The sequence below is a fragment of the Schistocerca serialis genome, chromosome 2 (genome assembly GCF_023864345.2).
Source record: "Schistocerca serialis cubense isolate TAMUIC-IGC-003099 chromosome 2, iqSchSeri2.2, whole genome shotgun sequence".
Lineage (NCBI taxonomy): Eukaryota > Metazoa > Arthropoda > Insecta > Orthoptera > Acrididae > Schistocerca > Schistocerca serialis.
In genome coordinates this window covers 284,657,564-284,685,172 of record NC_064639.1, presented here as the reverse complement: position 1 = coordinate 284,685,172, position 27,609 = coordinate 284,657,564, and the positions used below count along the sequence as shown (strand labels likewise).

General features: G+C 44.2%; 1 protein-coding gene and 1 long non-coding RNA gene across 2 annotated transcripts in view; both read right to left on the bottom strand.

The window, feature by feature from the left end:
* Window positions 1–27,609, bottom strand: part of LOC126457049 (division abnormally delayed protein-like) — a 632,657-nt gene that overhangs the window by 338,204 nt on the left and 266,844 nt on the right. The window lies entirely within an intron of this gene.
* On the bottom strand, window positions 8,890–9,755 carry LOC126457051 (uncharacterized). Its single transcript, XR_007585428.1, has 3 exons — window positions 9,658–9,755; window positions 9,238–9,348; window positions 8,890–9,059 (listed from the first exon to the last, which is right to left on the bottom strand). It is a non-coding gene; the product is annotated as an uncharacterized LOC126457051 (long non-coding RNA).

Sequence of the window (27,609 nt, the reverse complement as noted above, 5' to 3'; positions counted from 1 at the left end):
ATGTAGACAAGTGTAATGTGCTGCGAATACATAGAAAGAAAGATCCCTTTTCATTTAGCTACAATACAGCAGGTCACCAACTGGAAGCAGTTAATGCCATAAATTACCTCGGAGTACGCTTAAGGAGTGATTTAAAATGGAATGATCATATAATGTTGATCGTCGGTAAAGCAGATACCAGACTGAGATTCATTGGAAGAATCCTAAGGAAATGCAATCCGAAAACAAAGGAAGTAGGTTACAGTACGCTTGTTCGCCCACTGCTTGAATACTGCTCAGCAGTGTGGGATCCGTACCAGATAGGGTTGATAGAAGAGATAGAGAAGATCCAACGGAGAGCAGCGCGCTTCGTTACAGGATCATTTAGTAATCGCGAAAGCGTTACGGAGTTGATAGATAAACTCCAGTGGAAGACTCTGCAGGAGAGACGCTCAGTAGCTCAGTACGGGCTTTTGTTGAAGTTTCGACAACATACTTTCACCGAAGAGTCAAGCAGTATATTCCTCCCTCCTACGTATATCTCGCGAAGAGACCATGAGGATAAAATCAGAGATATTGGAGCCCACACAGAGGCATACCGACAATCCTTCTTTCCACAAACAATACGAGACTGGAATAGAAGGGAGAACCGATAGAGGTACTCAAGGTACCCTCCGCCACACACCGTCAGGTGGCTTGCGGAGTATGGATGTAGATGTAGATGTTATGAAAACAAACACTCCAAACCGACATTTCACGACAATTAATCTGTAAAAAACACACCACATGTCATAAGGAAAGTGTGTAAACCGTCTGAAGATGAATCACAACGATTCGAAACCGGTAACGGTACCCTTTGAATAAAGGAACTAAAAGTAAATTTGTGGCTGGTTGCTGTCCTAACACCATCAACATTTGTCTTCAAATAACAGCCACGGTCTCCATCATGTCATCATATGACAAAATTGCATAGTTTAAGTTAAATTAATTGGTGTGTACGCCTAGGGACCGATGACCTCAGCAGTTTGATTCCAAAAGACAGATTTAAAATTTCAAATCCATCGAGTTCTTGAGTGCATATCACATCGAGTTGCTGCATTACGCAGGGCAAGAGGAGGTCCGACACGATATTAGGAGGTATTCCATGATTTTGTCACTTCAGTGTATGCTCTGTTATTCCGGCGTTCAACAATCACTGCTTTATTGTAAAGCAGCCACATTGTCCGCTTTCATCTGCGTACGTCCATACTGTTTGCCTTCCGATCTAGTACCGCTGCGTGATTAGCGCCGCGATGCCGTAGTGTGTGTAGGCTACTGAGACTATTTTTGACGCTGCTAGCTCGCTGCGAACACAAGCGCCTGTTACTCGCACTGTGCATAGAGCCGAAAGTGCTGTACGAAAGTGCGCTGCTTATCCGTCAGCTGCGCCTTCATAGCAAGCCACGCCGCATCACTCACTTGTGTCCCATTACACACGGGATGAACTAGTGCTCGTCTAGCGCGTTCGCGACTGCACTTATACTGGAGACAGCGCAGCGAGTGCTGGTGTGCACGCGTCGATGACGTCAGCTAATGAAGACGGCGGGCTAAAATTACGGCCGCTCCTCCACGCGATAGAGCAGCAGCAGCGATGCACCGCCGCATCCATTCCGCTAATGAAGTGCGCGCGCTATTTTTAGCGGCGCCTCGCTCGCTAATGCGCCCGCCTTCTGACGACTGAACCACTTACCTCGCACGGTTGAAGCCTGCCAGCGTACACAATGATACATTCAGCTCCGCGCCCACTGGCGGTTTGCCAAGAAGGTACGTGCTTCTCAACAGTAGAAAGCAGCTATACAGCGTGAAAAGTATTTAAACCGACAAACTCTGGGAGGTTGTAGGGGGCATCAAAACAAATATTTTTCCCTAATGTCATTTTTTCCTATGAGGATTATTTAAACCACTGGAGGCTGTATTACGCTCTTCAGTTGTTAGAGGCCATATTACGATCTTCAGTTGTTAGAGGGCTTATTACGCTCTTCAGTTGTAGGCTACTGCTGTCCACCAGGGTAGTAGTGCATTGTCTCTGTTTACTAATGCAGCGATACAAAAATGCCTCTGAGCACTATGCGACTTAACTTCTGAGGTCACCAGTCGCCTACAACTTAGAACTAATTAAACCTAACTAACCTAAGGACATCACACTCATCCATGCCCGAGGCAGGATTCGAACCTTCGACCGTAGCGGTCGCTCGGGTCCAGACTGTAGCGCCTAGAACCGCACGGCCACTCCGGCCGGCGGAGCGATACACCTGGAGTGAGCACACTGATATGGTCGGTGCGTAACTACGTAGCGCACCACAACGGACGACCTGCACAGCGGGTTTATCAGCAACAATATCCTAATCTTCGTGTCCCGCATCATACGACCTTTGCTGCTGTGTACCAATGTCTGCGTGAGACCGGGTCATTTAGCAAATGGTTCAAATGGCTCTGAGCACTATGGGGCTTAACATCTATGGTCATCCGTCCCCTAGAACTTAGAACTACTTAAACCTAACTAACCTAAGGACACCACACACATCCATGCCCGAGGCAAGATTCGAACCTGCGACCGTAGCAGTCGCGCGGTTCCGGATTGAGCGCCTAGAACCGCGTCATTTAGCAGATTACCTGGACAGGGACGCCTTCGCACGGTAAGAACGCTGCAATTTGAAGAAGCTGTCTTGCAGCATGTGGAGCGGGATCCTTCAATCAGAACTCGTGCAGTTGCACGTAACATGGGGACGAATCAGACGAATGTAAGAACAGCCCTTCTAGAGCAATTGTTACGTCCATTTCACTTACAGCGTGTCCACGACCTGGAACCAGTTGATTATCCACCCAGAGCACAGCTTTCGCAGTGGTACCTGGAACAGTGTGAAATGCATCCTACATTTCCATCCTCTGTGTTCTTTACCGATGAAACAACGTTCGGGCGTGATGGAGTCTTCAACATGCACAATTCGCATGTTTGGAGTGAGGATAACCCAAATGCCACAGTTACTAGCGCTCATCCAGTGCGGTTCTTCGTTAATGTGTGGGTCGGTGTTGTTGGGGACAGTTTAATTGGGACGCATCTGCTACCTAAGCCATTAAATGACAGGCACTATTACAATTTTCTCACCAGAGCGCTGCCAGAATTGCTGGAAGACGTCCGGCTCGCTACAAGACAACGCATGAGGTTCCAACATGACGGGGCGCCGGCACATTTCAGTAGTCGTGTACATCGATTCCTGGACCGACGGTTCCCAGAAACGTGGCTTGGCAGAGGTGGTCCTGTACCATAGCCCGCTCGATCCCCAGGTATGTCTCCTCTGGACTTTTTTGTGTGGGGAGAGATGCGCAACCTTGTTTGCGCAACTCCTGTTGCATCAGAAGAGGATCTGGTTGCCCGGATAGTAGCAGCAACAGGAACAATTCAGGATACTCCTGGGGTTTTTTCCCATGTCAGACAGAACATGATCTGACGGTGTAACCTATGATTACGTGTTAATGGAGGCATTTTTGAAACTCTACTGTAATTGAAATTGGGTTGTGTTAATGTGTTGTCTCTTGGTCATAAAAAAATAAAAAAGTGTTTGTTGGTTTAATTAATTTGCCCCAGAGAAATCTTCCTCTACCGGTTTAAATACACCTCATGGGAAAAAATGACATTAGGGAAAAATATTTGTTTTGATGTCCCCTACAACCTCCCAGAGTTTGTCTGTTTAAGTAATTTTCACCCTGTACTTGCATTTTAACCTACATACACGAACGGAAAAAAGGGTGTAAGAAACAGCTACGTTCAGGTCACATTGCTCACACACTAAAGGAGAAATAATAATAATAATTATCATCATCATAATATTCTCACACACCCGGATGGCAGCGAGCGTTAGCACGTTGCTTTCGGGATCGGTGAGGCGTGCTGGCCTCTTATCGAACCCACCCGCGGGATTAATGTCGACGCCCAGTGTGCCAGTCAGGCTGGATGTGGTTTTTTTAGGTGGTTTCCCACATCCGACTAGGAAAATAATGGGCTGGTTCCCAATTCCTGTCTCATTTACACGATTAGCAGACATTTCGAAAACGTTCTCACACTTCCACACGCATAAAATTAGACGCAGACAGACGGGGTAGGCGAATTCCGTCTCCTTGCGTGGGTTTGGGTGTGGGTGTGTGCGCGGGAGAGGGGGGGGCCTCAGTAACATGAAGGCCATATAGCCACCTTGTACCACTAACAATGCCGTATCCAGAATAACATGCCGACCATCTGAATCCACGGGTTACCGCCAGCAAAAAAATTCCTCCCGAACAGGGCATGAAGGCCCAACGGTACCGACCGGCCGCCGTGTCATCATCACCTCATAGGCGTCAATGGATGCGGATATGGAGGGGCATGTGGTCAGCATACCGCTCTCCCGGCCATATACCAGTTTCCGAGACTGTAGCCGCTACTTCTCAATCAAGTAGCTCCTCAGTTTGCCGTACAATGGCTGAGTGCACCTCACTCGCCAACGGCGCTCGGCAAACGGGATGGGCACCCATCCAAGTGCTAGCCCAGCCCGACAGCGCTTAACTTCAGTGACCTGATGGGAACCGGTGTTACCATACAGCCAGCAAAAAGGTGGTGGTAAATGGAAATGCAGTGTGGCTAGGGCCTCCAGTCGGGTAGACCGTTCGCCTGATGCAAGTCTTTCGAGTTGACGCCACTTTGGTGACTTGCGTGTCGATGGGGATGAAATGATAAGGACTACACAACACGCAGTCCCTGAGCGGAGAAAATCTCCGACCTAGCCGGGCATCGAACCCGGGCCGTTAGGTATGACATTCCGTTGCGCTGACCACTCAGCTACTAGGAGCGGACAAGGCGGTGATTATTACTATCTTCTTGGAGACGTTAAGCGCCTATGCAACTATATAAAATGCTGCTTGTTTTATGCTATGAGCGCTTAACTCCTCTGCCTCCCGTAATGCATGTTGCATAATGTTTCCAGATCCGTTACTATATTACAGTTTTTTTCCTTCTTCTCTTACTGTTAGATAAGTAACAACGTTTTCGGACGCAACTTTCCTAGGGTTAAATCACTGATTGGTTCTACATACGATTTCTTGAGATATTATGACATATTTCACCTGGGTTTGTATCTCGTTGGCGTGCGCACACCATGATGTCCTTTCGCGAACGCATTTCGCTCGAACTTTTCGATAAAGAATACCTTTCTAATGTTATCACAAAAGGAAGTCTGATGGGTCTACCTCCACCGTTTATTGCTGTACTGTCAGGTACTAAAACGTCTTTAATCTTGGGAACTATGGTGAGATACTGTACTCCTCATTTATTATTCTTTTAAATATTTCTCAGATATGGCAGCACTTCGTTATTTGAGATTCCAGTTAATCTTTAAGCAAGTAGAGATATGTCGAATAGCAGGTTCAAACGTATTCGAAGTGATTGTGTTTTTCATGAACAGTATTGTTGGGACACCAGTATGTTGTTACTGTAAGTACATCTTTCCCCAATAGCGTTTTTATGAAGTTTTAAATACCGATACAAAACTGTCATAGTATTGCAACAAAAACAACAACAACAACAACAACAACAAAAATACTAATAACAGGCCTTATAATCGTACATTTTACAGGTCCAAGTGGTAAGAGTGTCTTTTTGTTTTATCAGTCACATTTGCTGGAAATGGCACGAAAAAATTGACAGACGAGTAGATTCTCAGGATACTTTACTGTCAAGATGAAAGTCATGTTGAAGGAGGAGACTAATAGGACGCAGTGAAATAGACGAACACGAATGCAACCATGATCATGTTCAAGAGAAAGTGATAGTCGATGGTGAACTGGATAAGAACCTCAAGTTACACATGTACAAACAAGCACAAAAGAAAATAATGCTAAAACAGGACGCTATTGCGTTTGTGGCGGGAAGAACAACAGAATAACAACCGTTAAATGTGAAGAATGTAGCAGATTGCAGCACACGCGGTGTCTTTATTCCTTGGCTGAATGTAAATTATCAAGCGAAAAATAATTTCACTATTCGCTGCACTGTTAACGATGATTTCACAGCAATAAAACATTAATTTCACTCATTACAATACTGACAATTATTTTGACAGTGGGGTATACAGTTCCCGAGAGTAGTATTCACGAGTAATGCGTACAGATATCGTAATGCAGGGTGAAAAGTGAATCCGGGTATAGGGAAGCTATCAACCCAAAATGGGCTACAGTTTCTGTCAAAATAATTTCAAACTTTAATTACTGACTTGTCATTCTATTTATAATAACAGGACACTGCACGCTTCTTGTTATAAGAATACTTTGTAGTGAAAATTGAACTCAGCGTGCCTGCATCCCGCGCTGACTGTCGGCGGCATCAGAGTAACCGTCTCGAATGGCTGCACTGCCGTTGCATTGTAGAGTGCACAGAGGATGGCTTACCTGTAACAGAACAGATAATTTATTATTACAATTTGTTGTACACAATCCATAACTAAGATTTATAGTAAGAATGGGAAGTGGTTCATTTTTTGGATATTCACTTGGAATCGGCGGCGACTACAGTACAACGAAACGTAAAAAGAGAACGAAGTAGTCAGGGGAAGATACATTTCTCTGAGACATATTTCAGCATTGGGCCTTACAGGACGGCGTTAACTCCATAAAGTAGGACATTTCCATGAAGTAAGACATTAAAGCATTTTCGACAAGTGCGTACGACGTTAGGGCACAAAGTACAGTGACACCTCCCAATCAAACACGAAGCTGTTCTGAAGCGCTGTTTCCCCTCCGTATGTGGAAGAAATTAGGATATACATATCGAGGAATATTATTATGGTTGATAACGTAGATATAGCTATGAACCATCCTATATTTATACACGCTATGATCAGAAAAATGTTCCACTGACCCACTGACTGGTATCCCAACAAGATTCGGAATATGCTCCAAATGAAGCCCCAAGGCAGGCTACAAGGCAGTGACTTTGCCATTCGTTTTTTGGCACGCATGTAAATGGATGCGTGTGGCCTGAGAATAGTCTTTGGACGGACGTTGCACATTCTGCACGGCACGGTGCCGTGAATGCACAGAACTGCTCCACCTGTTGTACAGGAATATCCGCTGCACTCGGCTTATGTGACTGTATAGTGTGGTTTCACAAGCTCCAATCTCGGTCCGTTTTTCTTCCAGGACATGACACCTCGCGGCCCTGTTAGGTGCATAGTTACATCTGCATAAGGACCTCCTTGTGTATACGTGAATCCAGCTTTGCAAGAACGCAACTATGTCCACACTACTATTTCTAATCCAAGACGGGACGACAATGCATGTTGCTTGACAGGTGAAAGACTTGCTTCGAGAAACCTTCAGTAACGACGTTTCCATCTCTAGGCAGTTTGAAGATGTGTGGCCTTCCAGATCCCCTGACCTAGAGCCATGTGACTTCTAGTTGTGGGGACTTCTGAAAGATCGTGTCTGTCGGAGATGTGTCCTCACTGCTCCTGTTATGAAATATAGAATATGACGACATATCGTTCCGATTGCACCGAATATACTGTGAGAAATTGCCGACCATACCGTGGTACAGATGCAGCATGTTTTTGAGACCATACTGAACACATGTTGTAACTTACTATCGTATCCTAATGAATGTGCCAGAACCACCGTTATCATGTGTTTGATCGTTCCTCTCCTTTTCCTGCACCCACACCACATTCTGACTGCTTACAGCGCCATATTTTTACCTCGTGGCAGAAAGTGGAACTATCAGTTTTTTCAGCATACTCCGTGAGTGCAGTGATTAATACCTACAATGTTTCAGCACCCTGCGATGCATACAGCCCACACTGCAGCACCCACAACACCGTCAGTTTCATTGTAACCATCCGGTACAGCACATCCATCCACCCACCATCGCACTGATCCCACATGAAGTAAGCCCCTCGAATACTGCTTACGATATTGCAGCCTTCCACAAAACAAGGTCTCTGTTTCTTGTACTGCCGTTTGACAGAGAAGAACTTCACCACATAAAGGTTTAGTGTATTTAGGTGTGAGAAAGTGGAAGTTAGGCAATTTGTGAACCTCTTCCTATCAAAGTGCCGTGGGGGTTTGTTGCCCAGAAGACGGGTATTATAAAACGTCTGAAGGGCGAGGGAGCAAGTCCTTCCGCAGTGCGACTTTTGAATCAGTGGCGACGCGGGGCGCAGACACGATCAGCGAGTGTTTATTTCCACTAAATGTGTCAATACTATACGAAATCACAACATTAACAACACGCTGCACTGCACAGCTACACGGGAAACTAGTGATGGGCAGGAAATCGCGTATCTGTTAGAAATCACAGTGACTGAGAAGTCGCAGATATCACAATAACAACTTTACAGAATCTAACTGCGATTTCAGTCACAGTTAGCAGTCGCAAGTAGTATTTCACATTCAAAGACGTGAGCCATCTATTGGTCTAATTTAGCACTGCTTTCTGTGATTTCAGTGACAAGTCGCAACTAAGAGTCGCAAGTAGCAACTAAAAAGCGCGGTTAACAGTGGCATCTGTTGGCCAAAGTTTGTACTACGCTCGTCTCTGCGATTCGCAGTCGAGTCCACTTGCGATTTCCGTGACAAGTCGCGACTAAGAGTCGCAAGTAGCAACTAAAAAGCGCAGTTAACAGTGCCATCTGTTGGCCAAAGTTCGTACTACGTCCATCTCTGCGATACGATATCGAGTCTAACTGGGGGGGGGGGGGGGGGGGGGGGTGTCACTCTCCAACTAGTGTTTACCAGTAAATAAGTGGCGGAAAATTACGGGTATAGGACGGCTTAAACATGTGGAAAATGAGATTTTCATTATTCACTCACTGTATTTAACATTTATTATTCCTTTAAAATCGTACAACTTCAATAAAACACAGTTTAATCACTCATCTGCACACTTATTTCACAATTATGTCACTTTTAAACTGCAAAATCTTCTAAGAGCTGTCTTGAATCTTCACGAGTCTCTCTCAACAGCCTTGATGTGGATAGATACGTACAGCAACCAGTAATCAGAGTCAGAACTGTGTCTGCAAAATCACAAGGATTATTAAACAATTTTTGCTGTCACTAATTACAAGTAATATAATTGACAGAGTAGATTGCTAAAATTTGCTCTAATGAAAGCCACTCAATGGGGTATATTTCACATTTGCAAGAACGATCTCACTGAAGTAATTAAGTCCATCGAAACACTTAGAAACTAACCTCTCGTCTGACGAAAACGGTCTAAAGACGCAGTGGCAATTGCTCCAGATCTGTTGACAATGATATTTTGAGTTATCACTTTACTGAGTGACTAAAATGTAGTTCGCGTACCTGTGAACATAACAATATGTTAGAATTCATTTTATAAACACGAACTATTCAAATGGCTCTGAGCACTATGGGACTTAACATCTATGGTCATCAGTCCCCTAGAATTTAGAACTACTTAAACCTAACTAACCTAAGGACATCACACAACACCCAGCCATCACGAGGCAGAGAAAATCCCTGACCCCACCGGCACGAACTATTACGCTACTGTATGGCTACTTACATATTAATTACACTATTAATATTTTCACAGTTGTTTCTTCAATACAAAGTAAAGCCAACGGAAGAACAAACGTAAAACATACTTACCAATGACAGGTTTGTTGAGATGCAATTTTCTGTGTGGACAGATGTAACTTTTTCATACGGTGGTAAGTCGCAGAAATCGCAGGAGTCACAGAAATCGCAGAAGTCGCAGAAATCGCAGAAGTAGCAGAAATCACAGAAGTCGCAGAAGTAGCAGAAGCCGCAGAAATCGCGGAAGTAGCAGAAATCACAGAAGTCGCAGAAGTAGCAGAAGTCGCAGAAATCGCGGAAGTAGCAGAAATCGCAGAAATAGCAGTGGCGGAGGGATACACGACCTAGGTACCTTAACTGCGACTCTTAACTGCGACAAATCACAGTTAAGAATAACAGATACTGAAAAGTAGCATTCACAGAAATCACTGATACCGGAAAATCGCAGTTTAGCCCATCACTACGGGAAACTGATTCTTGATCAGCTGTAGCGTTCTGCCGGGAAATGCCACCCCCCCTCCCCCTCCTCCCACAAGCGTTGCCAGTTGTCCAGTTTACAGGTAGGCGACACATGAGGATGAGCTCCACCATGTATCAAGTAAATGTTCCGTACTGATAAAGGCACATCTTCTAACTGATTACCTAGAGTATTCCCGAAGAAAATAACCGTCTGGGTGCGCTGCGACGTTATTTTATAAAATTCTTGAATTGCTAAAATACTAAAACAACCGGCGTTCATCTGGATATAGAATAATCAGGTTGGGATTGGATGCTTCAATGCATTGTAAAGACCATCGTCACGTATCTTAGAATTTCATATGCCCTATAACGCCACTGGTCGATGTTAGGAGAGGAGAAGGGGCTGTGTGGCATGCTATTTGTAGGTTGCACGGCTTGCTGGCAACTGGCAGCCAGCTACCAATCAACGTCAAGCTTCGGTAGGACGTGTTTTCCAGACGCTACTTGCAGAGAAACGACGGGGAACGCAATGTGCTTGCTGGCGCCCACACTGCCAGACCAGCACCACTTCACGTTAACAAAGAATTTGGAAATCAAATAAAATTATTTTAGTTCGCCCTTATTTACACGCGTCCTTTATAGGACAAAATTCTGAAAAAAAAGAAAAATCAAGGATACCTGCAGATACGTCACGTCTCAGTGCGACGTGTGAGCTCAGTGCTGACAGCTATGGCTTGGTTATCTCGTAATGAGAATTAGAAACAAAAACGAGTTGTATACAATACGTACAAGATAAACACAAAGAAAGGAAACGATCACTATGCAATGTAAAATTTATAGCGTAGGCCTGCAGAACTGAGGGTGCAGGTACATAGCAATCAGTGCGTCGGTAAAAACCAGGTGGCAAGAGGTGTCACGGAGTGTGACTACCCCCTTGACTCATTTTAAGGTTTCAGTCCTTCCATGAGTTTCATAAATCTTCAAGCAACACTCCTGGCATCACTTTCACACTTTCCTGCCGCTGTTATCTTTATCTTGTGTAGCTATCGGGCAAAGCCTTTTGTATTTCCTCTTATTGGACCATGAGATGTGGTAATCTTTGTTGGATCGTACAGAACGTCGAACAAGACACTGCACCCGATTTCCTGTACACCGGCGTCAACTCAACCAAGAAATACAAATTAGTTCAAAGTACTGCAGAAATGTACAGCAAGTAGAACTATAAGAACCCACAGCTGTGACCAAGGCTAAACTGATTAAACCTCTCTTACCAACACCACCAAGGCCAAACGATAGTGTTGTAACGCCACACCCATGAGCGAACGTAATGTTAGGCAGACAACGCCAAAAGAATTGTGTGGCTCGTAAAATTAGCAATTTCTGAGTTGTTACTTAAATGAGTAATTAATAGAGAAGTCACATATAGTTCCTGAAGTGGTAAAAAGACGAAAACAATGAAGAACACGTTTCATTTGGCACGTAGCATGTACAACATAACACATTTGTAAAAAAAAAAGCTGCTCACGTCTTTGAAAAAAATGCATTATTTTGAGGGTATGAACTGTTAGGAATATCTGCAGCATTTTTAATTGAGCAATAGTCATTTAGTAAAGCTGTCACATATTTTCAAATAAGATTTTTATACAAAAACAGTGAGGCATGTGCATTACAGTCGTTTGTATTCATACCATTTTCTGTAAGAGTACAATGAAAAATCTGAGTGACTAGAATATTGTTTAATGAAACTTCTTTCAAAAGACCTACACTTTCAGATGATTATCTGTCACAATATACATCACACTCAGTATTGGAACTACACAGATACATCGATATAAAAATAGTACACTCTTCTTTCATTATTTCACCCAATTTTTCTGTAAAGATGCAGTTACTGAAGGCTGTTTATTAGAATATTCATTACGGCCCGCTACACTAATCTTGATGGTTTCCTGCGATGCTGCTGCCCCCAACGTCCTCATTTTTTTCTTCTGGTCTCTCTCTCTGGATAGTCCAGCAGCTGAAGACAGGTGCGCTGGACAGATCGAAAAAACGCATGGCACGGCATTTGAAACAAACCGTGGTTTTGAAAGTGGAGCAGTTATGGTATATCTATCTGCGACAGATACTTCCTAGATAACGTCATTAGCTTTGAAATGTGTGTGACGCATCTGAAAAAGGAGCAGTGAAGTACAGTAATAATACATTAAAGTCACGTGATCCGAACAGTATACCATAATTTAAAACATACATTAGTACATTACCACTGAATAATTGATAACAGTGAAATCCTGCCTTGGAACTGAATGGAGCCATTAGTCTCATTATCCCATATTTAGGAAACTTGAATACATGAACCCTGTTTCCTGCTATGCAATTTCTGTTACCTTTCAGTACGCAGTGCTTCATAGCAATAATGAAGACGAAACTGAATAAACGTATATTATACGTTGATTATTATTATAAAGAGGTTGACGGACATCATTTTGAGCATTTATTGCATTAATGTGGTATTTACAGGTAATCACGCTGTAACGCATGTAAAGGTACATGTATCACATTGGAACAACAGAAATAAAATGTTCAAACGTATGTACGTTCTGTATTTTAATTTAAAAACCCACCTGTTACCAACTGTTCGTCTAAAATTGTGGGCCATATGTTTGTGACTATTACAGCGCCATCTATCACAAAGCGACAAAAGTGGTCCAATTAAAACATTCATATTTCTTTACGTACTACACGAATATGTAATAAAAAAATGGGTGTTCCTATTAAAAAAACGCAGTTGATATCCGTTTGACCTATGGCAGCGTCATCTAGCGGGCCAACCATAGCGCCATCTGGTTTCCCCCTTCAAGCTAGACGAGTTTCGTTCTTTATAGTTTTTTCGTTTGATGCTTATTTCGTGAGATATTTGGCCCGGTCACTATCAATGGACCACCCTGTATAGTATTAAACTCACAAAAACAAAACTTAATACCTGTAACACATAATATATACCCAGTGCACAACTGATTCAACACAAGATATCTATTGACTTTCGCCGCTTCTTGTTGACGTCACAACTTGCAGTTCTCGCGATTGTACGGCCTTCCCATCCAGGTGGTGGTGCTCCAACCCAAGATCGCATTTACAGGCCACATCTTAATAAAGTGTCGGATGATATATGGGATATCTCTGGAGCAGAGCCGGCCGGGGTGGCCGAGTGGTTCTAGGCGCTACAGTCTGGAGCCGCGCGACCACTACGGTCGCAGGTTCGAATCCTACCTCGGACATGGATGTATGTGATGTCTTTAGGTTAGTTAGGTTTAAGTAGTTCTAAGTTCTAGGGGACTGATGACCTCAGATGTTAAGTCCCATGTTAAGTCCCATTTGAACCATCTGGAGCAGTGAAGTCAGAGAGTAGCACACACACAGGAAACGGAATACACACAGTAAACGGAATATGATGAAACTAATGACAAGACCTTGTCTCTCCCCATCAGCTTAATTACATGACAGCCTGATAGGAATGTTAATGATGGATGGAGACAACAGGTCACAAATATAATTGTGATGGACGGCAACAGAAAGGAATTTCTCTACATAATGACCACTTTGGGACCAGTGAAATAAATACGCCTCGACGGTTTGCAAGCATTTCCAGTACATTCCGGCAAATTAAAAGCGTAGGATACTACGATGGCATAGATGTGCTGGAACACGTTTGGCCATTAGAAGGAATAGTTGTTTGCATAATAGGCGGATCCGAATTCCCATACTCTCTGCCTGAAAAGTAACAGCGTCGGGGAGCGGCAGTGTTGCACTTCCGGAGACAGACAGCTGGCCTGCCCCCTGCCCCTCGTGGCTGTGGCTGTGGTCTGCCCCTCAGACAGGGGCGGTTTGCTGTGGCGGTGCGGCGGCTGCCGCCTCGCTTCGTTATTCGCACCGTGCCGCCGTGATGACGCGGCCCTCCACTCCTCCCCCTGACCCTTTCCCTTCCCTTCCGCACCCTTCACGACCCTTCGCAGCCCTTGCCCTACCCCCTTCCTGGCGGGCCTCGCAGAATGCCGCCCGTCATAAATCTCCCAGTCGGCACAATGGCGGCTCGTCCGCGTCCTGTTGTGTGTGCAGACCGCGCTTTGTCGCGACCTTGCTTTTCGCGGACTCTGCTGTTGGCCCACAAAGGGTCCACACCCGTTACCCTTCGCCGCTGCGCCTCGTGGCTTCCTTCTTTTTACCTGCTAGCGTTACCAGGTGTCCCGATTTTTGCGGGGTCTCCCTAATTTTTGGGGCGTCGTAACACGGTCAGCCGATCAACTGAAGAGACGCCTCGGATCACGCCCGAAATGTACGCTTCGTAAACGCTCAGCAGCGTGGCTTCCATTATTGTATTTACACCTAAGCCACAGTGTTTCACCATCCCTCCCCCCGTCTCTCTCCATTCCGCCACTCCACTTGGCGCTCCAATTAGAACTGTACTTCAAAAATGGTTCAAATGGCTCTGAGCACAATGGGACTCAACTGCTGAGGTTATTAGTCCCCTAGAACTTAGAACTAGTTAAACCTAACTAACCTAAGGACATCAAAAACATCCATGCCCGAGGCAGGATTCGAACCTGCGACCGTAGCGGTCTTGCGGTTCCAGACTGCAGCGCCTTTATCCGCACGGCCACTTCGGCCGTTGTACTGTACTTCCTTCACGGTAAATGATGACAGCCAAAAGAGCTGCAGGATAAAGATTTATTAAAATTCTGGATCACGGTTTCGGTATATCTAAATATACCTTCATCAGAAGTAAAATAAACTAAAATTACATCTTACGATGGAGATTCATAAAACAATTGTGCCAAAGGGGTCGTCAGTAGTTAAAACGTCATCTCCATTTTTTAACTACTGACGACGCTTTTGGCACAATTGTTTTATGAATCTCCACTGCAAGATGTAATTTTAGTGTATTTTATTTCTGATGAAGGTATATTTAGATATACCGAAACGGTGGTCAAGAATTTTAATAAATCTTTATCATGCAACTGTTTTAGCTCTCATCATTTACCCTGAAGAATTTCAACAGTTGCTGCTTCAGCCATGTTTAAAATCTTGAGATACTGTACTTCCACTCCATGGCGGCGTCCGCACCTCGTGCCCTCTCACTTGTTCGTTTCGTAATTTCGTTCGTAATGCAAAGTAAACTGCAGGAACCAGGTGAGTTTAAGGTGTGTGCACAGCGCCCGTAGACACTCTCTGTTGATCCAATCACTGGAAATACGACTGGTAATTTATAGAATGTAAGATATACGTGTTTAGAAAAACAATTTGAATGGCACATATTATTAAGTAACTACATGAAAAAACTAAACTTACCAGTCAGGCCCTGAACACAGGGCAATATCCACCGACTGCCGTGTCATCCTGTGCCTTGTGGCCTAATACGGATGCTGTATGAAGAGGCGTTGTGTCAGCATACCGCTCCGCCGGGCGTTGTCGACTTTCGAAACGTTGCAGCCGGCCCTATTCATCCAAGTAGCTCTTCAGCTGGCACCATGTTTGAGGCTGAGCGCACAAAAAAAAAAAAAAGACCCTGGCAGTACCAGGAATTGAAGCAAGATCGCCCGCGTGGGAGTCAGATCCGCTGACCACATGCTTTTGTCTTCTGTCTTTCGGTCTGCTTCTTTGTCGTTTTTCGTCAGCGGTTCTGCGCGGATACTGACGTCTTTCAGATTCCATCCATGAGAAACTCCACTCAGTTTTCCCTTTATATATATATATATATATATATATATATATATATATATATATATATATACAAGTGGCGGAATGGAGGGGGAATGGGAGAGATGGTGAAACAATGTGGCTTAGGGGTAAATACGAGGGTAATCCCAAAAGTGAGGTTTCCTATTTTTTTTATGAGTCCATAGACCTATTTATTTGTACAATGGTTTACATCAGTTTACAGCTTGAACATTTAGCTATTTTCGACATCATCACCATTTCTGACGACGGATTTTTGTAGACGCTGTGGCAGTTTTTGTATGCCCATGTCATACCAGCTCGCCGCCTTGCTGTTCAGAAAGTTATAAGCCTCTTCTTTCACTTCATCGTCGGAGCTGAATCGCTTTCCGGCCAAATGTTCTTTTAACCTAGGGAACAGGTGACAGTCACTGGGCACCAAGTCAGGACCATAGGGTGGGTGGGTGATTATGTCCCACTGAAACTGTTGCAGGAGAGCAACGGTTTCCCGAGCGATGTGTGGGCTAGCGTTGTCATGGAGAAGGTGTACGACCTTGCTCAACATTCCTCTTCTCCGGTTCTGAGTTGCCCGTTTGCGTTTTTTCAGAGTCTCACAGTACCTGCCAGAATTAATTGTGGTCCCAGTGGGCATAAAGTCGAGCAACAATACCCCTTTCCGATCCCAAAAAACAGTTGACATGACTTTACCGGCAGACTGTGTTTGTTTTAATTTCCACTGGCGTGATTGTTGCTTGGTCTCAGGTGTAAAGTGGTATGCCCAGGTTTCATCACCCGTGACAATTGAGTCTAGTTGTCCTGTTCGGCTGCAAGGCGGTGAAGAAATCCGCGGGAAGCATCAACTCGTTGCCGCATTTGGTCCTCAGTCAGCATGCGTGGCACCCATCTTGAGCACATCTTCCGGTAGTTCAATGTTTCCGTTAAAATTCTGTGATCGGTGCTTCGGGGAACCTCAGGAACCAACGTGCGATCCGCCGATCTTCACGCATGCTTTGCTCAACCTTCAGCACTGTCTCCTCAGAAATTGACGGTCTCCCGCTCCTTTGTTCGTCGTGAATTTTGGTCCGACCGGCTGCAAACTCTCTACACCACTTACGAACAATTTGGACATCCGTGCACGACTCACCATACACTTCCGTCTATTGGCGATAGATTTCAATCGGCGCAGTGCCCTTTGCGCTCAAAAACCGAATAACTGCGCGCAATTCGCACTTCGCGCTAACATCGAACGGGAGCTCCTTTCTTAACGGCTGCAAGACAAGACTGAGCGCCTCAGCGCGGCGTGCGCATGTTCTACACAGCGCGTGAAGCACTCTTCATAAAATGTCACCAACTGTCATACAAACAGAGTTCTGTACTTATAAAAAAAATTGGAGACTTTGCTTTTGCGATTACCCTCGTACAATAATGGAAGCCACAATGCTGAGCGTTTACGAAACGTACAGTTCGGGCATGCGCTGAGGCGCATATATATATATATATATATATATATATATATATATATATATATATATATATATATATATACACAATTAAACCAAACTAACCTAAGGACATGCGTTTCTGCTACGGTCGCACGTTTGAATCCTGCTTCGGGCATGGATGTGTGTGATGTTCTTAGGTTAGTTTGGTTTAAGTAGTTCTAAGTCTAGGGGACCGATGACCTCAGATGTTAAGTCCCATAGTGCTTAGAGCCACTATATAGATATATTATAGAGAGACGCTGAGTTACCGTGTCGGTACCGTTCACGTACCTAAGCGGGGAAGCAGCTAACAAGCTTAAACATCAAACTGTCTTACTTTTAAAATTTCAATATTTTTCTTAAGAAGCGCAAAGCATACAGCTCTTTACTGTGCGTGTTTCTTCGTATTTAACCCTTCATTGCGCCGTTTTTTAAATTTAGGATTTTCTTTGTAGACACGCTTATGAGTCATATATATATAATTATTATTTCTAGACTTCCCTACCATGTTACAGATTAGAATGATAAACGACACAGACCTTAGCTCTCTCTGTCATTTCTTTAACCCATTATGTTTCCATAAATTTGAAAAGAGGCACCGATTTCGATCACTGAGCGTTGTATAGCCACGACAAATACAACTGTGGCAAAAGCAATCAGAAAAAAAAATTCCTAACATTGTAGGAAAACTTTCATACACAAAGAGCTCTTAAATGAACAAGAAAGTAATAAAATGACCAAATCAGTATAAGGAACAACTAATCGGTCACGTTAACCATTATTACAATAACACAGATGTAGAAGAATAATAGAGAATTGTGAAGGTGGTTCGATGAACCCTCTGCCAGGCACTTAAAGGTGATTTGCAGAGTATCCATGTAGATGTAGAACATATCCCGGCTAACTAACAAATAAATAAGCCACACACATACACACACACACACACACACACACACACACGGAAAACACTGCTGAACTACATACACACACAACACAACACAAACAATAGACGACCGAAGAATGCAGAGCGACAGTTAGCACCATTACAAACATAAACAAAGAAAACCAACACACAGTGAACAGCGGAAATGACGTGCTATGTCGAATCGTCTTCGTAAAACGCCAAAAATCGGAGAGCCTGGGTACGCAAACGATCTAAGTACATATCCAGGCCGTCACATATGCACAAACAAACAACAAATCCTAAGAGGAAACAAACATTAATTTAACCTCACGAAACTTGTGCTGCAAAACAGATGTTTCCCACCTATCAACAAAAGAATAACGAAAAACTTTAATGTACTTACAAATCTGTAATTATTATATAACACAAATACTATACAGGGTGTTACAAAAAAGGTACGGTCAAACTTTCAGGAAACATTCCTCACACACAAATAAAGAAAAGATGTTATGTGGACATGTGTCTGGAAACGCTTAATTTCCGTGTTAGAGCTCATTTTAGTTACGCATGAGGCTTCATTCCAACGTGATCGTAAATTTTCGCAATGAACACGTGTGGGCTGACGAAAATCCGCACGCAATTGTGCAATCACGTCATCAACACAGATTTTCTGTGAACGTTTGGGCAGGCGTTGTTGGTGATGTCTTGATTGGGCCCCTTGTTCTTCCACCTACGCTCAATGGAGCACGTCATCATGATTTCATGCTGCTAGAACATGTGCCTTTACAAGTACGACACAACATGTGGTTCATGCACGATGGAGCTCCTGCACATTTCAGTCGAAGTGTTCGTACGCTTCTCAACAACAGATTCGGTGACCGATGGATTGGTAGAGGCGGACCCATTCCATGGCCTCCACGCTCTCCTGACCTCAACCCTCTTGACTTTCATTTATGGGGGCATTTGAAAGCTCTTGTCTACGCAACCCCGGTACCAAATGTAGAGACTCTTCGTGCTCGTATTGTGGACGGCTGTGATACAATACGCTTTCTCCAGAGCTGCATCAGCGCATCAGAGATTCCATGCGATTGAGGGTGGATGCATGTATCCTCGCTAACGGAGGACATTTTGAACATTTCCTGTAACAAAGTGTTTGAAGTCACGCTGGTACGTTCTGTTGCTGTGTGTTTCCATTCCATGATTAATGTGATTTGAAGAGAAGTAATAAAATGAGCTCTAACATGGAAAGTAAGCGTTTCCGGACACATGTCCACATAACATATTTTCTTTCTTTGTGTGTGAGGAATGTTTCCCGAAAGTTTGGCAGTACCTTTTTGTAACACCCTGTATATAAAAACCAACTAGAGAGATCTACAAAGACATAGAAACATTAACAAACACCATTAGAAGGAGAAGGATGAAATTTTATGGACATATCAGCAGGATGAATAAAAGCAGGCTCACAAGGCAAATCTTTGAGATAGTAAACAAGGGCAAAAACAAGACAAAGTGGATCACTGAACCAGAACAATATATTAAAGAACTAGGGATCACACAAGACAACATAAACAATATAGAACAGTTTTAGAAAGATCATAAAGAAATACAATTTAAACAAGAACACACAGAGAACAGAACGGGAAAAAGATGGTCAGAAGAATGCGAGAGAGAACACAGTGAACCTGTGAAGAGAATTTGGGAAGAACGAAGAAAGAAGAAGAAATCATGACTATTGAAGTTCAATCGCTCTTTTAAAAGGGAATGATCGAAAATAATAATAAAAAACAAACATGTATTACACATCACTGACGATGCTTCTTAAGTAAAAAGAAGCCAAAAGCGTTTTGCACAATCGAAACAGTAATTCATTTAGTTGCATTAGACGAACCACATCCCAAGAAAAGTCACAGAGCTGATGGCGCTGAGGCCCATCTTCTTCAGTAAGCAGCTAAAAGACACGCAACATTCATACTCACGTAGTCGTAGACACAATAAATTATCTTGGGCCAATATGCTTTCAAATAAGCAGTGCGGCATATTGAAAGGACAACGTAGTTTTATGACTTTTCTTTATGATAATAACGTCTCAAAACTAGAAACCGTGAGAGAGCCTCAATTTTGCCTGTAAGAGAGCTTGTTTTTTTGCCTGTAAGAGTGATTTTACCAGTTCAGCCACAACCAAGGCGACTCCGGTTCTGATTTCAAAATGGTTCAAATGGCTTTGAGCACTATGGGACTTAACATCTGAGGTCATCAGTCCCCTAGAACTTGGAACTACTTAAACCTAACTAACCTAAGGACATCACACACATCCATGCCCGAGGCAGGATTCGAACCTGCGGCCGTAGTGGTCGCGCGATTCCAGACTGAACCGCCTAGAACCGCTAGGCCACTCCGGCCGGAGATAAAGTAAAGAAATGAGCTTACGTTACGCAGTGTGAATGAGAAAAGAAGAATACTGGAAACAAGAATAGAAAGAGAAATTGGCTAAGACGCAGGATGAGAAGAGACTACAAAATATATGACGCACTAGAAGGAATAGTGAATGGGAAAAGGGCCAAAGGAAGAAAATTATACCAGCTAAAAGACGACATCAAGATAAATTTGTCATATGCAGCTACGGAAAGGGTGGTGGAAAACTAGGACTGGAAAATACTGAAGTCACCATCATCATTTGTATCAAAAAATATACCATAATTTTGAAAAGAAAATGAGATCCGAAGATGACAGCAAAGTACAGTTGAAACCGGTTATCAACTCAAAATAAAAATTTACATGGAATCTTAGCTCAGCAGTACTTCTTCAACTGATACAATCTGCCCTGATCGGAATGTCTGTAATATACACCATCATCGTCGTTGTCGTCGTCGTCACAATCACCACTACCACCCATGCCCGCTATGTAGGATGGCACCTTCACAGTGCTATTGAGCAGTGGTATTCAGCAGGTGGCGAGGCGAATACACGGAGCCCTCACACAGCCTCTCCCCCCCCCCCCCCCCCCACTCCCCCTCCCAAGCGCTCCCGCCAACACCGGCGCTTTCCTTCTCCCTCTTCTTGTCTGGCCGGTGTCTCGCCATGGCGGCGGTATTCTTTGATGACGTCACGGCTGCCGCCCACGCCGCTCCTCCGCAAATACCTTGCGCCAGTGGGAGGTCGCGAGGCTGCACTGGCTGCAAACGCTTCGGTGGTTCGGAGACGCCTCTCTGCAGCGTAGCCGGTCGAGTGAAATCTTGACTCCCGCGGTGCTCCAGCTCCGTACGAGTGGATATGAGGAGGTCAACTGCAACTGCTAGTTTTACTATTACCAGTTACTAACTCTGTTCCCACTACGGGTTTCACAGGTTTAAACCTCCATCAGGAGCTGAGTAACATGTGGCACTGTCTTCTTGCAGAAGCCAAAAACAAAACACTACTTTACTACAAGGCTCTATGTTTTGTGAGGGTCTGTGATTGCAAAGATCAATGGAAATAAAAATGTAAATACCTCCAGTGATCACAGGCTACTTTTCTTCTCTTGATTACATCACATACACTTTGTGTGCATAAAAGGGAACAAAGATGGTGTATTAGAAGATACTAAGTTCAGAAAAAAAAATATTGCCGAAGGTGACAAATTTATACAACAGCTTCATTACTGTTGTTCACGTTTACGTCCAACTGTACCTACATATACAACGGCCATTTTCAGAGTTTTCTTTTAGTTTTCCTATGTGACCATTTTACTTTCATTCTGTCAGTACGAGCTCTTTTCCGTTAGTCAAACAAAGGTCTCCCAATCTTTTTTGGGTTTTTCTGCCAGGCCAGGTGTCCAGTGGTGAATAATCCGCCTAAATTTGTCTGGCGTATCAAGTTGTGTTGCTCCCCTGCTTCCTTCAGGACTTCTTTTAGTGCACAGGTCCATTTTATAGTTTCAATTTTAGTTTTAATGCAACTTTCGCAGAATTTCCCAACATGTCTAGCTAATCTGATTCATGCCGTTCATTATTATTACATTACATTTACGATATAACATTGAAGTGGTGCGTGTTTAAAGGAGGGGAAGAGAGAGACAGACGGAGAGAGAGAGAGAGAGAGAGAAATCACAGTTCTGTACGGTAAAGTCACATTAATGTGACCACCACCAAGTTTCGACGTCAACGCGCAATAACCACCCACAGACGGCAGGTGGCAGCACTAGGAGGGTATATGAAGCGTGTTGGGGGGGACGCGGAAACCAGTGCAGTCGTTGTCTAATGCGCAAAGCGAGTGATTTATCTGACGTCCAGAAGGTCGTTACATTCACTTTCGAGGCAAGCGTGGAAGCATTTGCAAAATGGCAGTTTTTGTAAACTGTTGGCCTGCCGCCGTGCTTGAAGTATACCGATGTATGGCAAACTGGTGCTTTCCAAAACCGGTGGCGCGGCAACTGTGGTACACCTCGAGCCCTAGATGGCAAGGGTGAACGACGGCTGTAGAGATGTGTACGGCGAATACACGTCCAGCTGTTGGGCAACTGACCACCCACATGAACCATGGGGCTACCAACAACGTCTCCTCAACGACCATTCAGCGTATAGGCCTCCTCATGGACCCATCTGACTGCTGTTCAGGCTGGAATTTGCACGTCAGTACACCAACTGGACGTCCACAGAGTGGCGACAGGTGGTCTTATCTGATCAATCGCGTTTTATACTCCATCGGACAGACGGTCAGGGCGCGGAACGCCTGAAAGCAAACGCCGTGTCACAATCGTCGTCCAGGTCAGAGGACGTTCCCTGGGTGGTCTCATCATGATTCAACACAACTATGCATCCATCCTTGGGGTCCACCACTACCTGCAGTTTCAAAAAATGGTTCAAATGGCTCTAAGCACTATGGGACTTAACATCTGAGGTCATAAGTCCCCTAGACTTAGAACTACTGAAGCCTAACCAACCTATGGACATCACACACATCCATGCCCCAAGCAGGTTTCGAACCTGTGACTGTAGCAGCAGCACGGTTCCGGACTCAAGCGCCTAGAACCGCTCGGCCACCGCGGGCGGCACATGCAGTTTGATGGTGGTGCAGTGTTTAACATCCCGCCGTCATTAGAGACGGAGCACAAGCTCGGGTTACGGAAGGATGGGGAAGGAAATCGGCCGTGCCCTTTCAAAGGAAGCATCCCGGTATCTGCTTGAAGCGATTTAGCGAAATCACGGAAAACCGGGCACAGGATTGAACCGTCATCCTCCCGAATGTGAGTCCAGGGTGCTAACCACTACCCGTGTGTATGGCGATCATATCCCATATTGATGTCGTGGTACATGCACAGGAAACAGTGGCGTTTTGTAGCATATGTGTTTAGGGACGGTCTTCTCAACTTATCACCAATACCGTGGACTTACAGATCAGTGTCGTGTGTGTTGCCTATGTGCCTATGCTATTAGCGTCAGTTTTGTGTAGTGCCACGTTGTGTGGCACCACATTCTGCAATTATCCCTAATTTATGAGCATGAGTGTAGGAAAATGCAGTATACCTGGTACAGTTTACAGTCGCAATCGCATAAATTAACCCCATCTGCAAGGTGTCTTTTTTGATGTGGTTATCAAGTTCCGCCAAGCATCGATGGAGAACTTAATTAATGTCACTTAAATGTATTTCGTTTCACTCAAAATCATTAAAAACGGACTTCGCTGTCTCTTAAACATCACTGACGTTCTGGAAGTGCGACACAATCTTCTTATTACATGCTGCCTCATAATCACATTTCCATGCACTCAAAGAATGTTAATCTCAGAGAAATACTTCTACCCCTGTCGGCTGGCGTCAGTGACAAAGAAGTGTGAACAAAGGGTTGAGTGCACCGTAACAGAAAAACCTGTAGAGATGGACGTTATAGGGCGACAAAGGCTGAGCAGAGTAGTAGGGCAGTGGCCCTACTACTGACAAATGCGGCGGGTGCCCGCTGAGGAAAGCGGCTGCTGAGAGGAACGCTGTACGCTGCAGAGGGGCTTAAGCAGCAGGCCTCTCTGAAAGGAAGCCGCTACGCTAATGGCCGCCTGCTAAAAGGAAGTGCGACACGCGCTCCATCGACAGTCAGAGCAGTGGGCTTTACAGCAGAACCCTACTGGCTTGTGAGTGGACGCTAGCGGCTCAAGTAACCTAGGACACACTGGACGCTCGATAGCTGCGAGAAGTACGCAGCTAATGTGGATATTGGCGACACTGATAAATGGAACGCCGGCCGCTGTGACCGATCGGTTCCAGGCGCTTCAGACTGGAACCGCGCGACCGCTACGGTCGCAGGTTCGAATCCTGCCGCGCGCATGGATGTGTGTGAAGTCCTTAGGTTAGTTAGGTTTAAGTAGTTCTAAGTTCTAGGGGACTGAGGACCTCCGATGTTGAGTCCCATAGTGATCAGAACCATTTGATAAATGGAACACATGGCCGGGAAGCAGTGTCGTTGTCGCTGAAACAACCGGTTTTCGGCTATATCCATTTTTGCCACGCCAGTTTAACCTGACTGTTTTGCCACGCCAGTTTAACCTGACTGTTAAAACTGCTCAAAATAACCGGTTCGTCAAATAACCTATTTTCGGCATTTTATCCCTATTATTTCCTGTAAAAAATCTTTGAAATCGAACAAAGACTCAAAACTTTTGACTCCCTCAGTTTCAAAATGCATAGAACCAAAATATTGAATTCTATAAGGACATAAGAGAAAACTTAGTCCGTCGTCCGTTCTCTGCTTTTCTCGAACAGTGAGAGGTGGTTGAAAACACCAGTATTCTCCTATTGATATTGATTTTTTGAAACTCTGCTCAAAAATCATGTTGTTATCGGTGATGGTGTTACTACCTGAGCATTACGAATAGTCAGTGCTAAACGGTGAAAACTGGTGTTTAAGAATCCTGTTTTTCGTGTTAATTTGTCCGTTTTCCAGGGCGACGAACATTTATAAGCATATTATGTAGACAAGCGACAGATCAGCTGTTTTCTGTTTTTACTGTAAACTATGAACGAATTGCTGTTAAGTTTTTAATTTATTGCTGTTGCCATTATTTCCTTCCTTTCTTTCTTTGTATTTCATTCGTAAAATATTCTCATTCGATATCCCATCTGATATACGATGGATGTCCAGCGACGACATTGAGAAACTACCGTATAGACCATAAGGGGGCAAGTCTTCCACTCTGCATATACACGCATACCATCTAATAGGCCACGCCACACGGTAACAAGTACATTATTGTCTCAACCATGCTGTACCAGTTCTTATGTCATGTGCTTGTTGCTCCTTTCTGTCAGCATTTTTATTAAAATACCACTGTTGTTTTTCCCATTTTCTTTAAAAATACAAATCAAAGCAAAGCAAATTTTACGAATAAAAATTACTCGTTTTATAAAAAGTGTTATTGAAAAATGAAAAAATTTTGCTGTGCTACTGTGGCTAGTCGATGTTTCGGTTTTTACGCGATTATCAGCAGATAATAAACAGCTATTATAACCGAGACCAAATAAATAACGAAAAATTTCGGTTATGCAGAACTAATATACCGGTATCGGTTTTAACCAGTCGGTTTTTTCCGTCCCTCTCTATTGCTCACAGCGAGACTGAAAGCCGGCTAGTTCCGATGCGGGCACGAGACGCGGTAGGGAAAAGAGCATAAGCGTAGCTGAGACGAATGGAGAATCATTCTAGCAACTATACGGGCCGCAATGGGGAAATCCAGTGCCACAATTCACTTTGACAAACGATAGATCGTTGTTGCCCGGCGCCTGGGAACGAGCATCGCGGGAACAGAGAAATTGGTCGACCTCTGTGGAAAGTCGTCGGAAGACGATGAAACCACGAGAAGGCGATAACGTGTTGGACGTCCACACCTCATCATAGAACGTGCCGGTCGGAGGCTCGCCCACTCTCTAAAGCAGGATAGGTGGCCATCTATGACAGATCTCACGACAGATTACAATGCTGGTACGTTTCGGAGGACACTCTTGGGTGCACATTCTTGAAAACGGCGCTCCTCAGAACACGATCCTTATGTGTTCCCTTGTTGACCCAATGAAATCGTCAATTACGATTGCAGTGGACAAAGGATCATCGAGAATGGACCGTGGGTAGTTGGAAACGTGTCGCCTGTTAGGTAGAATCTGATTCCTTGTTAGATCAGGTCGAGGACCTACCCAGATACGCAATCATCCAGGAGAACGGCTTCTCGAAACGTGCATCGCGCCAAGGACACAGGTCGGAGAGGGCAATATTATGCTATGTGGAACGTTCAGTTGGGCTTCCATGGAACCTGTCGCAGTAATCGAAGAAACCATTACACGTGGTACTACGTGGATATCATTGCGGGCCATCTGCTTCCCTTCACGTTTGATTAGACTAGTTTAGATTCAGTTTTCGTTCCATGGACCCAAAAATGAGATGATTCTCATGGGTGTGGAACAGGTCAGAAAGTATAACATTAAAAACAGAAAATGTTTGAATACAATACTACCCCGTCCATCTGTCAGGAGATTGTCAAAATATGTCAATACTTTACAGTAAACTGGAACTATTAATATTCACAGAAGTAATACACTGTCAGAATGAAACACAGTTATGCACTTTTTTTATCATACACAAAATACCTAATCTTGACTGTTGTAAACGAGCGCTCTAAAAATTTAAATATGACATTTTTACTTAAGCCAGGGTGACAGTCCTTGTTAAGATACTCATCCACAGAATAGGAGGAGTTGCCTATCAAAAAGTCTCCCAAACTCTGCCCAAACTGTGCTCCATCTGAAACCAAGTGCCCAATGGTTGCTGGCAACACATTGAAAATGCGCGCTCTGAACACTGGAGCCCCAGTTTTATCAAGGTAAGTGATTTTAGGTCTTTATGTAGATTGTTCTTCTTAAAGAGCTAAAATCACTTACCCTGGTTCAAAAGGGGCCCAACCTTCAGGAATATACACCTTCAACAAACCGCCAGCAACCATCAAAAACCTGGCCTCAGACAAGGCATAGTCCAAACAGAGCTCTCCCCCCCCCCCCCCCCTCCCTCCAATAGGCAACTCCCTTCACACAGCGGATACATATCTTAACAGGGACCATTGGTGAGATAATTGATTTTCAGATTGTAGGAAGTTGTCATTATGTGTGTAATGCTGTATCATAAAGTTCCTTCTAACATCAGTCTTGACTGATTAGTTAAAAACAGTCTTGATTGCAATTTTATTTTTTTTTATTTATTTATCAACTACGCGTTTCACCTTATTTAGGCATCTCCAGGTTGATATTATTTTGGTAATTCTTAAGGCGATCCTTCAGACAGTGTAGCTAAAGGGCATCGTCGAGTGCGTCAGGCCAACATCGCCTTCGTTAACCTCAGTAAATACTTTCTAGATGGATATGAGTGACTTCAAGACCTGCATAACGCGTACACGTTCACAGGACGCCCTGTGACAGCAAAGACCGAGTTTCACAAGCAAAATGTTGACAGATTGATTCAGGAC